Source organism: Apteryx rowi, unplaced genomic scaffold, assembly GCF_003343035.1.
Source record: "Apteryx rowi isolate R43461 unplaced genomic scaffold, aptRow1 scaffold_307, whole genome shotgun sequence".
NCBI lineage: Eukaryota > Metazoa > Chordata > Aves > Apterygiformes > Apterygidae > Apteryx > Apteryx rowi.
The window spans coordinates 749954-762128 of NW_020449497.1; the positions used below are offsets into that span (position 1 = coordinate 749954).

Genomic DNA, 12175 nt, shown 5'->3' on the forward strand with positions numbered 1-12175 from the left:
AAAAACACATGAGCGAGAAAACCCTCCAACTCGCAGAGCCTGAGGAAGTGATGTAAAAAATAAAGCTGCACTATTTTTCTTTGGTATGTTGGGAATGTACTATACACCTCTACTCTGTTAAAAACACCAAACCTCTGCAAACTGTTGTATTTGTTATGATAACATTCTGTCTAATTGTATTTTATGAATATTGTGTATTGCCTTATTTATTTTTGTCAGGAACAGACTATTTATTGCTCAGTTATTTATGTTTAAATGTAACATATGAATAAACATTGTCGAGGCATTCTGTGGAACTCTCTGGAACTTATTTCTCTCCCCCTAAGTGAATTTCAGAGGCAGAACAGGGGCCCTGCGGACGGGGCTGCCTGGGAAGAGAGAGGGATATGCAATTAACGTTTCTATGACTAACATACATGGGCTATTGTACTAAGCAGTATTTTTAAAGTAAGTAGGTCATCACCAAATAGACCATAAAGGGCCCTTGGATGATTTGAAGCATGAATTTAAATTACATGCAGCGCATGTCTAAGAGCGCCTGTCGTCACACACCGAGCCTGCTGCCAGTTCAGCCTGGGGAGTGAGTGGGAGCAGAAGTAGGCCTATGACAAGTGTTAAAAGTTTCATCCTACAGTTTTAGGCCTGATCGTGCTGCAGCTAACATTAAAGCGAGCAGAGCCGTTGGGCTTCCAAGATAGAGCCTCCTCCATCACGCACAACCCCCCCTCCTTGAAGGAGCTTAAAACTTTCCTCCTGCTTCAGCTCCCTCTTTCAAAAGCCGCCTGCTCACCTGCTCGTTTGTCCACTGCAGGCAGTTTTTGCCAAGGTCGCGGTGCCGTGTTTTCAGGCCAGCCTTGTTCATGCTTTTGGCGCGAGCTCCATTCAGAGGCGATTCCCAAGAGGGCTGCTGGAACGCTTCCCCCATCTGCTGAGTCTGTAAAAACGACCGAGTAAATGCTCATCTCTGCTGAGGTGCTTGCAGCCATCCCACAGCGGTCACTGGTGACTATTACAGCTGTTAATCAGCTATTTGTCCTTATAAAGGGGCCAAGCCCTTTACCAAGTGGAACTAACTGGTGACACATTGGCTCAAATACTCGTCCAACGCCACTGTGTCCTCTGCCTTCACCTTCCAGTTTGCGGCGTGGGCGCTTGGGGGGGGGGGGAACACACATAGGTGCTGCACCTAGAATTACATATTGGATTTCTTTGCTACAGCACCTCCTGCCATATTAGCACGCATGTGCGCACATGCACACACACACGTACACACACACACACACACACACACACACACACACACCCCAGCACTCTTTTTTTTTTTTTTTTTTTGCAAATTTTCAGAATACTTTGAGCTAGATCCCCCCCAAAACTGCAGAGTCCCTGCAGTGGCAGGAATTTATTTCAGCAAGACACAGCAGCCTAGTGATGTTTCATCATCTTGGACGTCTCACTGCTGCCTGCTGCCAGGGAGAAAGAAAAAAAACAAAGCAAAATTATCCCCACTGCTTCCTGCCCCTTTTCTGTAAGCTGGAGGTGGCTCAAACAGCCTGTCCGGTTTTGTTTCATTGCTTTCTCCATGCTACCATTAGCTCTGCCAAACACAGCAACTTTGGCCCTTACACTTTCAGCCATATATTACAGTATCCTACTGATCTGTCCAAGACCTTTCCTCCATTTTTCAGAAACCTCTGCATCACCGAGCATTGCTTTGCAGTTTCCCAAATACTGACAACTAAAACCACATTGTGACTCTGGGATTTGGTAGCTAATGCTTCACCCATCGCTAGCTCTGAAAGGTGCTTCCAAAATCCTAGCCCATGGAGGGCCAGCACATGCGTCATTTTATGCTTTATTTGTCATTTCTGGATATTTTCTGACAGTGAGAAAAAAAAAGAAAAAGAAAAAGAAAAAAAAAGAAAAAGAAAAAGAAAAAGAAAAAGAAAAAAAGAAAAAGAAAAGGAAAGGAAAGGAAAGGAAAAGAAAAAAAAGAAAAGAGAAAAGAGAAAAGAAGAAAAGAAAAAAAAAAAGAAAAGAAAAGAAAGAAAAGAAGAAAGAAGAAAAGAGAAAAGAAAAAAGAAAAAAGAAAAAAAGAAAAAGAAAAGAAAAGAAAGAAAAGAAAAAGAAAAAAAGAAGAAAAAAGGAAAGGAAAGGAAAGGAAAGGAAAGGAAAGGAAAGGAAAGGAAAGGAAAAGAAAGAAGAAAAGAAAGAAGAAAAAAGAAGAGAAGAGAAAAGAGAAGAGAAGAGGAAAGGAAAGGAAAGGAAAAAGAAAGAAGAAAAGAAAGAAAAAAAAAAGAGAAGAGAAAAGAGAAGAGAAGAGGAAAGGAAAGGAAAGGAAAGGAAAAAGAAAAGAAAAGAAAAAGAAAAGAAAAGAAAAGACCAAACAAACTATGCCTAAGCCATGACTGGCCACAGTCCCTCCCTGCACGTGGCACCTCGCCGCCTTGCCGGGCGGCTGGCGCGAGGCCAGGCAGCCTGGGCCCCCCCAAGGGCTGCTGGYGGCGCCGGGCTGGGAGCCCCCCGCCCGCAGGGGCTGCAGCACCCAGGCAGGGGCCACCCCGCGCTGGCAGCCGCCACTAGAGGAGGCTCTCAGCCCGAGCAAGCGAGGTGGCATTTCTTCAACCCGCGTGTTCATTTATGAAGGATTTCCCCCCATCCACCATTAACAGCTCAAAAAAGAAAAGTCTGAGCAAGCGGACAGATTTTTTTTTTGGGGGGGGGGAGGGGGGAGGGGGTCAGGGTGGTCGTTCAAAGGCTTCATGACTAATCATGCTCCATAAGTCTTTCCAGCTCTAAAATTTGCCCTTTTAATGCCCAAGTGGCTGTCAGGCAAGTGCTTGGTATTACAGATAATAAGAGTCTGGCACAGCACCTTGCCCAAGCAGGTCCACAGAAACACTAAATGCTACAAGCCTCAAGCCGTATCTCTAGGGCACTTTTATAGCTAACATTTCCCCTCTGCATCATATTCAAATCATTTTTTTTTTAATTAATTCCTGGAAGTAATACTGAAAGCTATGACGTACACACTGATAAAAGGGCCGACTGCTTTGCCTTGCAGACCAGCTTGATACTAAAGTGGTGTCTGTGTCTGTGTGTGCGTGCACACACGCACATACACAGGTACAAGGGAGTACAATCAAGACAGCATAGTTGTGGCATCGTTACATGGAAAAAGGAGAGACCGGTCAAAATATTTCCAGGACATATGTACCTTAGCAACTCTGTTTTCAACATAAGGGAATTTTGTCGTGTTTTTTTGATGGTAGTTTTGGGGGGAATGTATGCTTAAATACAACAACACAACAGCTCAGTGATGCTTGTAACAAAGTTACTAGGCCTGGAGACATACAAAACTGTTGTGTTTTGGGTGCTTTTTTTTTTTTTTTTTTTTTTTTTTGCTTCTGTCTAGAGGCCAAGCCACCTTACAACCTAAAGGTCATGTTGTACTTGCCTCTGCATGCACAACAGTAACGCTGAAATACGCTTTCAATGTCTCAGACTGAAATGTCTGTCCCCTTAATCCATTCATGCATGTTTGCAAAGCCTGTACCAGCTTACTGACCGTGGCGTGGGACTACTGGCAGCCTCCAGCGCGATGGAGGAGCAGAAAGTTTCCTTCCAAGGCACCTCTGTCCAGATGTCACGCAACTCGGCAATGCAATCCCTCGGTGTTCTCCAACTTAAAAAGGCCCAATTTTAACAAAACCTAGTATTTGCCCAGGTGTAACTGAGGCAGCATCAGACCGTAAAGCTGAGCAATCACTGGATCTAGCATGAGTTCAAGTCTGAGTGCATCTGACCTTTCTGCCTATAAAGCCACAGTTTCCCTTTTCGGAACATATTGTCTTCAGATCTAGTATAAATTTTGACTAGAGAACAGATTATAAATACTCTGATGAACAATATCTTACATGTCAAGAGCGTAGACAAAAGAGAGGACAGGTCATTTCCATACCAATGAGAGCAAATTACTGGACTATCTATCTTGACTATTTAATAGCATCTAATTAACCAAATCCAATGTAAGCATCTCCTGGGGCTGACAAGGCAGGCTGAAAATAGTGTAACAATGTTTCAGCAAAAAAGCCTTGGTTAGCAGTTTGGAAAGCAAATGGAGCATAATTAACAGTGTTTCAGAAGCCCGTGGGCAGGGACTGGAGGGGGGCAGTGGAGGCCCATGCAAGGAAGCTGACGATACCCTGGATCCTGTTACAAATTCAAGAGGCAATACTTCGACCTGCAGATTTACTGTCCCAGGTGTGGATGCAAAATGAGGACATGCCTCAGCGTTACTCCGGACACAGGCTGGGGCAAGACACCCACCAAATCTGTTCTTATCTAAAAGCTTGGAGTGTCTGAAATACTCACCAGCATCCAACGACTGCAAATATCAGCGGACTGGGCTGAAACCCCATGAGGATTCCTGCTCCATCACGCTCCAGCTGGTCAGGATGAAAGCTCCAGCTTCAGCCTTTCTCCATGGCACTGGGAGGAGATGCAGGAGTGGCTCAGAGGGGGAACGCCAGATTAGTCATACTGCAGAAGTGTTTCGGTGGGGCTCACATCCTTCATGGCACGGGTGGAGAAGGAAGCCTAGACGCTGCCTGACCTGCAACACAAAGAAAGCAAACGCAAGCAGTGATGAATTGTGTCCTAGCAGATCTGGACACACAAACATTGGCAATGAGCATTACAGGTGCTGGATGACCCTCCTCCCCTGCTTAATTCTAGCCCCAACAGACAACTGTTCCCGCAGTGATAGGTCATGCCATAAATACATTCACCCACATGCATGATTGGCCCAAAACGACCCAACTGACGTTAGATTTTTTGCCCACGCCAGTGTTCAGGCATGGAGAAGCTGTGATCCTGGCCCTGAATCCCCAGGCTTTGCACTCGGTTAATAGCCCGGCTGCCTTTCTTGGTGGGAAGGACGGCAAGGCCTGAGCTGCCACCAGTGCAGGGAACAGGTCCATGTACGGCACATGGTGCCCTGTTTTCAGCCCAGATGCTCTCCCCAGCTGGCTGGACCCTACAGATGGTCCCAATTCTCCAGCGAAGGGCTGTGCAAGAAGTGCCAAAAAAAAGCCTCTGGGACGAGTCCAGCCATTAAGGGTCTGATTCTGCTCTCGCTTTACTGTTTAGACGAAGCTGAGAGCAGTTTTTGGACTCCTCAGCCTTGGTGTCTTGCTACAGCAGAGCTGTCCGCACCCCAGTGCTTCCGTAGTGGATTTCATTTCCTGTTTCGCATCAGCAGAGTGAGACAGGGTCATATCTGCTTGCAGCAGTATTGTGCAAAAACCTCCCCGTCTGACCCAAGACCCTTTTGACATGACCAGCCCTGGGGACAGAGTCCATGGTTTAAAGCAGGGACTGGTCCTGGGAAGGCGCCTTCCTTGGGGACAGGGTTCCCACTGCAGCATCCCTTCTGTGCCGAGACCTCTCCCTCCTCTCCCCTGGGCTCCAGACCACAGGCTAACACGAAGCGCGGCTGTCAGCGGGCAGGAAAAAGGCTGCAGCACCTCTGTGAAGCACCATGCGAACAGCAAGGCAAATGCTCAGTGCCCTTGAGCTGCAGGGCCACCCCTCCGCACGCCCGGCTCTGCGCGGGAAGGTGGCCACCAGCCTGCACACGCTCCTGCATAGCTGATTTTCAAGCAGTGTTTATAGACATGCAGGAGGGGGGATGACACGGCATTGCACCCGCAGCCAGCTGCACTGCTGCTTGGTGCATTCAGCTGGTCTACCCTTTTTAATCTATTCATTCAGGAAGGAAGTTGTGGGCACAGCAAGTGCAAGACTGGGCTGGTGACACAAAACTTCCCCCCCAAGATTTCAGTAGAGTACAAAACGCATGGGGACGGAGGGGCGGATATAGACCTGGGTCTCTTGCCAGAGTTACTCGGACCATTACTTTACCCACTGTATCATGGCTTTGCCTCCACCGCAGAGGAACTGCGCTTAAGGTAAGAAGCCCAGAGCACAGGAGCCCTCTCCCATGCGGGGTGCGCAGCGGGCTGTAAGCAGCTTAGAGCTGCGCTAGACGCAGCCACGTACATGGTGGGTGAGCGCAGCCGCAGAGGGAAGCTGGGCTCGCAGCCACGCACTGGGCACCGCAGGCTCGGCTCACGCGGGAGGGCTACGGCACGTCCTGCTGCCTGACACCCTCATGGGTCTCTGCTGGATGAAGCCAGAAGGGAATGGTAGAGGGCAAGCAAGGCCCTTCTTCCCCACGCCAGCTCCCTGCCAAAGCTGTGGCTTGCTTAGCTCTGAGATCAGTCTGCACACGGTTGTCTTCCCCTTAGGGAGAAAACAGGGAGCTTCACGCAAATAGCTCCAGTGCGAAGGCCTTCACTTAGCCTACAAAAATTCATTCTCTCCATAGCCACACAACAGCCCAGCTGCRCAGGGGGAATGGCTGCAGAAGGACCTGCTTTCCCACTGCCTGTGCCATGGGCCTTCGGTAGCGCATTCGGGGTTAGCCCAGGCGCAGTGAACAGACGTGGTCCCCGCGTAAGCACACGTACGCTGACCGAACCACGTCTTGGCCCTGGCACCTGGGGGCTGCGTGCGGCGCCCGAAGCCCACCCACACACAGCACTCAACGGGTGCCCATCGGTACCGAAGCAAAAAACCCCACGTCTGCTGCTGAGGGCAGGCTGCGGATGCCTGCAGGCAGCGGTCTGAGTGCCCACGAGGTGCTAACCCTGCTGGCAGACGACTTCCTATCAGCCTCCCTGAATGCATACGGCAGCGGTGCAACTGAGACACCRGGTGCAATGAGAGGGAGTTTGCACGTGTGCCCGTCTGCCTCCATGCGCACACGGAGGGGTAGGTGTACGTCTGCTTGTGCTGGGCTGCACCGTGCACGGCCATCCCCTGGTGCTCACTTGCGCAGAAGCACTGAGTGTTCACAGGGCACAGCCTGCACGCTGGCTTACCTGAGTCTGAGTCCACATAGGCAAAAACCAGAAAGCAGATTTTCTGAAATCCTGAGACATCCAAGTTTACAATCTGTAGAAGAGAGCATTTAAATCTGAGTTAGATGAAGAAGGCGTAGCCAGAATGTACTTCCAATTGCTTACCTTCCAGGCATGGACCCTGCAGAGGTCCTCTCTGGGGATCAGACCCATCTCAGAGGAATGTTTGCAGCCTCGATGCTGGGCCTGGCTAGCAAAGGCCAACAGTCCCGTCACACCAGTGCCGTGCAGGCCCAGCAGCTGCCCTTGACTGCACAAGCTCTCTGGCTGCAGGGAGTGAAAGTTACAGTGGACGCGGGGCAGGAACCCTCACCTGACATAAACGGTTGCGGTATTACGCTGATGAACATCAGAGACTATTTAGGGACCTAGCTGGTCCATCTCAGACTGTCACCGCAGCATCCCACAACAGAAACACCACTGGCAAGTACTGCAGTTTGCTCGCAAGGCTCTGGCTTGCTTCTTCCTGGCTGATGTGGAGAGAAGGTTTGGTTATGGTTCACAGTCATTGTACAAATAGGAAGAATGAGGTAAACTTTAATAACAGGCATACAGCACGAAGAAAAGACCTGCCTGTTAATACTCGTTTGAACAACTGTCCCTGAAACTCCTGATGAGAAGTGGCCTCAGTTTCTGACAGTAATTAGCATGCTCCCCTGGGACAAGGCTTACTGGCCAAGGGGCACATCTGGAGCCCTTTGAAGTCAAAATTTCTGGGGCTTTGCCCACGAAGAAACCAAAATCCTTCACAGGCTAAGCACAGTCCATCGGTCAGCAGGTGCCTTAGGTCTACTGCTAGCATAAAACCCCAGTTTAGAAGTGCAGCTCCTACTAGACACAGGTATTTTAATGACTGAGTCATCGTCCCCTGCCTAAACGAAGATGAATAATGATAACGAGGGAATCTGGGGATGTGAACTGTGAACCAAAAAAAAGAACTTATTTGGATCATCAGCATCTAACTTGAAGACAACAGAGCAAAGGCATCTTGCAGAGTTCTCCCGGTGGTACTGACATCAACAGCAGAACGCCTACATTTACACTTTCTAAAGATACTACATCTTAATCTTCTCTAAAGAAGGCCAATAAATTAAAGATGCTTTGCTGATTAATGTTCAAGTAATGTCTACTTCCTCATTTTGACAAATTCTGGAATTTGGAAAGAATGCTTGCTTTCCCCTCCTGAGAGTGGTATTGGAAAGCTTGATCCTGAAACACATTAAGGCAGCTACAGTGTTTACTCTCGTGAGCAGTTCCAGACTTACTGACCAATAATTCATATTTGGAGAGCAAGCTATGGCCACAGCATTGTCCTTATAATTGGAAAATTATAAATAAAGTGAAATATCTGCATGCAAAGCACAAGGATGAAAATGCAGAATCCTGTTTCAGATTTCAGTGCATGTTTATTTCAGTTTTATATTTATTTCAGGCAAGTGCTTATTACATGGATATTATTCATGTTGGATACCTAAATTCTGGAGCATGAAGAGCTAGTATAATACAGCTGAATAGTAAAAATACAATATGTACAAAATTAGTTGTTTTTTCACATAGCAGATGTATCCAAACACATAAAAATCTTTACAGTCTATGTTTTTCATTATTTCATATTTCAATAAATTGATAACACAGTGACAAGTCCTCACTGTAAACAAAGACTGCATTTGCCCAGTGTGATTATATTCCGATTTGTTGGCTTTCCTGTGATGTGCAATAGGAGGCAATTAGGTTTCCAGGGCTTTGAATCAGTGGCAAGCATTGGAAGTAACTTTGCACTTACAATCAACATCTTCACTGAAACATTCCTAATGCAAAGATCTCAAAGACGATAAAGGTAAATACTTTTAGCCACAAGGGTGCTTACATTTATGACAGAAGTGGGAGGGATCTCTTTAAAAAAGTCCTAATAATAGGGATGGGATGGTATTCCACTCCTACCACAAGTCCTCATCGAGCAGAACGCTGAAGCTTGTGCTTAACTGTCAGCAAAGAAATAGTTCAGTGAACTCAATTAATACTTTATTTCTTACTCTGTGAAGAAACTCTCTGTTGGATCAGATTCTTAAGGCATATCTGTAAGGCATTCATATTAGTTTCACTGATCTGAAAGTGTATAGACCCAGTCCTGAAAACTTTCCTCGTGCAAGATGTCCCATCAGTGACTGCACCTGGCAGAATCAGGCCTGAGCAGACAGTGTATTTTCAACTTTTTGTTTTGAACAGCACTATGTTATGCAGCCTTATAGACAGAACTGACAGTTTGTGGCCTTTCAGAACAAGAAAAATAAAACACATGGAATGAAGCAACTACAAGTCAGAAAGGTAAAAAACACAGTACCGAAGTGGGGAATGGAAGGGAGTTTTGGACGTATCCCTGGAAGCAGACGCTCACAGGACAGCGTCCGTCATGCTGGGGAACAACGGACTGTTCTGCGTCCTGCCAAAACACTCCTTCAAAACTCAAGTTCATTTTCTCAGCGTAAAGAAATGGGTCAGATTAATGGAGCTCATTCTGATTTGCAGTAGAACCATGATACCTCTATGGGACCAAAATGGCATCCTATGGTAGGTATACATCCAAATTCCAAGCATTAAAGCATCTTCATACTACACTAGCAATACAGAAGAGCAGGGCAAATAATTAAGAATGGGTCTGTAATTTTTTTCTTCTGTGGCAGAACCCTTAAATTAGAAATTAAGAGAAGCATCAATGGATCTACATGATCAYGAGGAAACATCCAAATGAAACATTCTCCAAGGTTGCACTTCTCTGCTGCCGTGTTTATGCTGGTATTTTAATAATTCAAGTTTTAGATTATTATTTTTAAACACTACATAACAGGAAGAGAAAGATGCCATTAATGAGAAATAACTCTAAACATAAAGTATTTGTAAAAGACAATCTCTTCCTTAACTCTGAATGTCTGTTCTTAACAGCTGGTATTTTGGCTAAAGAAGAAAATCTAAAAGTAATGTTATATTTTAATCTGTTGTAAATGATAACAAGAGATGGAAAATAGGTCAAAAGTATTAGATTTCAATGTCTTTTAGAATAAAAATAAAATTGAAATGAAAAACTGTTTACTCAAGAAAAAATACATGCAAATCTTAAGAGCCTCACCTAAATGGTGTTAAGCAGCTAGGCACCTCCGCTTCCATTTGCAAGAGAATTAAGGCATTCAGGTCCCAGCTCAGCGGTGTAACTATGCTTAAGCCAGTGCCTAAAACTCATTGGGACTAAACATTTGTTGCTTAGATAAACAGAAATGGATTGATGAATCTGGGCCTTAAGGTCTGATCCCAAGTCCTTGAGAGAAGAAAATCCCAATCTCTGATGGATTTGGAGGAGGTATTTAGACACCTTGGAAGATCAGGCTGCCTCTAAACCTAGCTAAGAAATGTTTACCTTTATTCAATATGTTTTTCAATACACATCACAGAAAGCAAGGGGGGGACCAAACAAACATCAAATGCATCTTCACACCAGGCAAATTAAGTCTTCTCCCCAGGCCCTCCCTCCCTCCCAAAATCGCACAAGTGATGTCTTCAAATGCCCCTTGTCCCCACCCAATCCCCAACCCAAAACAATTTTCACACTTTTTTTTAAATGCAAAAATTCACTCAGGATGCAAATCAGTCCAAAAGAGACACAGGCTACATACAAAAATCGGAGACACAATAAAGTCTTTGCTTGAATTTCTATACGTATATAAACAGGCGTGCATACAGACAATCACACCAATATTGACAAAAGCAGCAATAGAGTCTCCCCTCCATCTAAACCACTCAAAGGCATTTTATGTTTTTTTGTTTCTTTTGTTCTTTTGTTACAGAAGGCCACTTTTAATTAAAAAAAAGGATAAAAGACAAGTAGTCCAACACCAGAATGCAACAGTCTGTCTAATCTTTGGACCTACTATCTTTCTAGCACAATATTAAACCAAATACGAATTTGTTGTTGGTTCATTTCCTACCTGGATAAATTGCGTACAATTTTAAAAGAGCAGAAGCCACTGCAGAGGGAACATCACATCTGTCAAGGTCTATGGCAGGTAAAGAAAACAAAATAAAATTCATCTTTTCCTGCTTTTTTGGGCCTGATCCTGCTTCCGCTGAAGACAGTGGTAACATTCCCATGAATCTGAACGATGCAGGATTAAACCTTGAATAACCACTGTTATTTACTACTGATTTTCTCCATTTTGCCTTACACAGTGATTGCTCCCAAATCAACCCAAGTAACAAACAAACTAAAAATAAATCTAGCACTGCTCCAGAAGAGCTCAGTTTTCTTCCTAGTGACTATTCCCCTTCAAGGACGAAGTCAGGCTCTTCAACTTTTGGATTTCAGGACAGATTAATAACATGGAGGCCTTCAGATTTCACCAGCTGTGTGTGGTTTTTTTCAGCTTCCTTCATCACCAAAGTCTTACCACAGAGAACTTAATACCTGAACTATACTTTCATTGGACATCCAGCATTTTACCAGAACACAGAGATATACACACACATACACACACACGCATAAAAAGAGGCCCGACCAGAACATTTTGGCTTCAGATCTGATTTTCCCCAAAGGTGAAAGGTGTTTAGATCTGAGGTTTCGGTCAGGTCCTGCTGTTTTATCCTTACACAGGCACACACACTACGTGGGCATGCACAAACACCCGTCCTCGTATCCTCCTTTAGGAACTGCAGACACACTCACACGTGCACATACGGAGCATGTAGCTATATTGCCAGTGCTGTCCCCGACCTTGTGATTTGAAGTCAATGGAAGCATTCAGCTTATGCTTCAATTATTACAGCTCTGGAGGTATCTCCTTGTTACGGTTAAAAGGCCTCTACTTTGCTCCCTTTGGATATGTCAAACTCCCACACAATGGGAATTTGAAAGTAAAGGATGGGGTCCAAACTGGCAAAACACAGGTTCTCTATCCAGCAGGGCTGTTCTGTACATGCACACTGGGAAGAGTTTAAAGGAACAGCCTGTAAACAACACTGACACTGACTCAACTGATAATATGGGCCTGAGAAATCCCTTCTTATTGGAGCTGTCCTGTTCCCTTCTTGGGCTTATTGTGTTATCAGCTCTCTGTTTTACATGGAAATTAAACAGCCAAAGATTGAGCAAAGGGGATATTCTTGCATACCTCTGTTGACCACAGAAAAGTGAGAGATCCTTCTCC

The 12175-nt window shown here is 45.5% G+C and overlaps 1 long non-coding RNA gene across 1 annotated transcript; it reads right to left on the reverse strand.

The window, feature by feature from the left end:
* Positions 1-94: 94 nt before the first annotated feature.
* LOC112968214 lies at positions 95-10482 on the reverse strand. Its single transcript, XR_003254298.1, has 5 exons — positions 7297-10482; positions 6945-7017; positions 4372-4612; positions 791-934; positions 95-368 (listed from the first exon to the last, which is right to left on the reverse strand). It is a non-coding gene; the product is annotated as an uncharacterized LOC112968214 (long non-coding RNA).
* Between the last annotated feature and the right edge of the window lie 1693 nt (positions 10483-12175).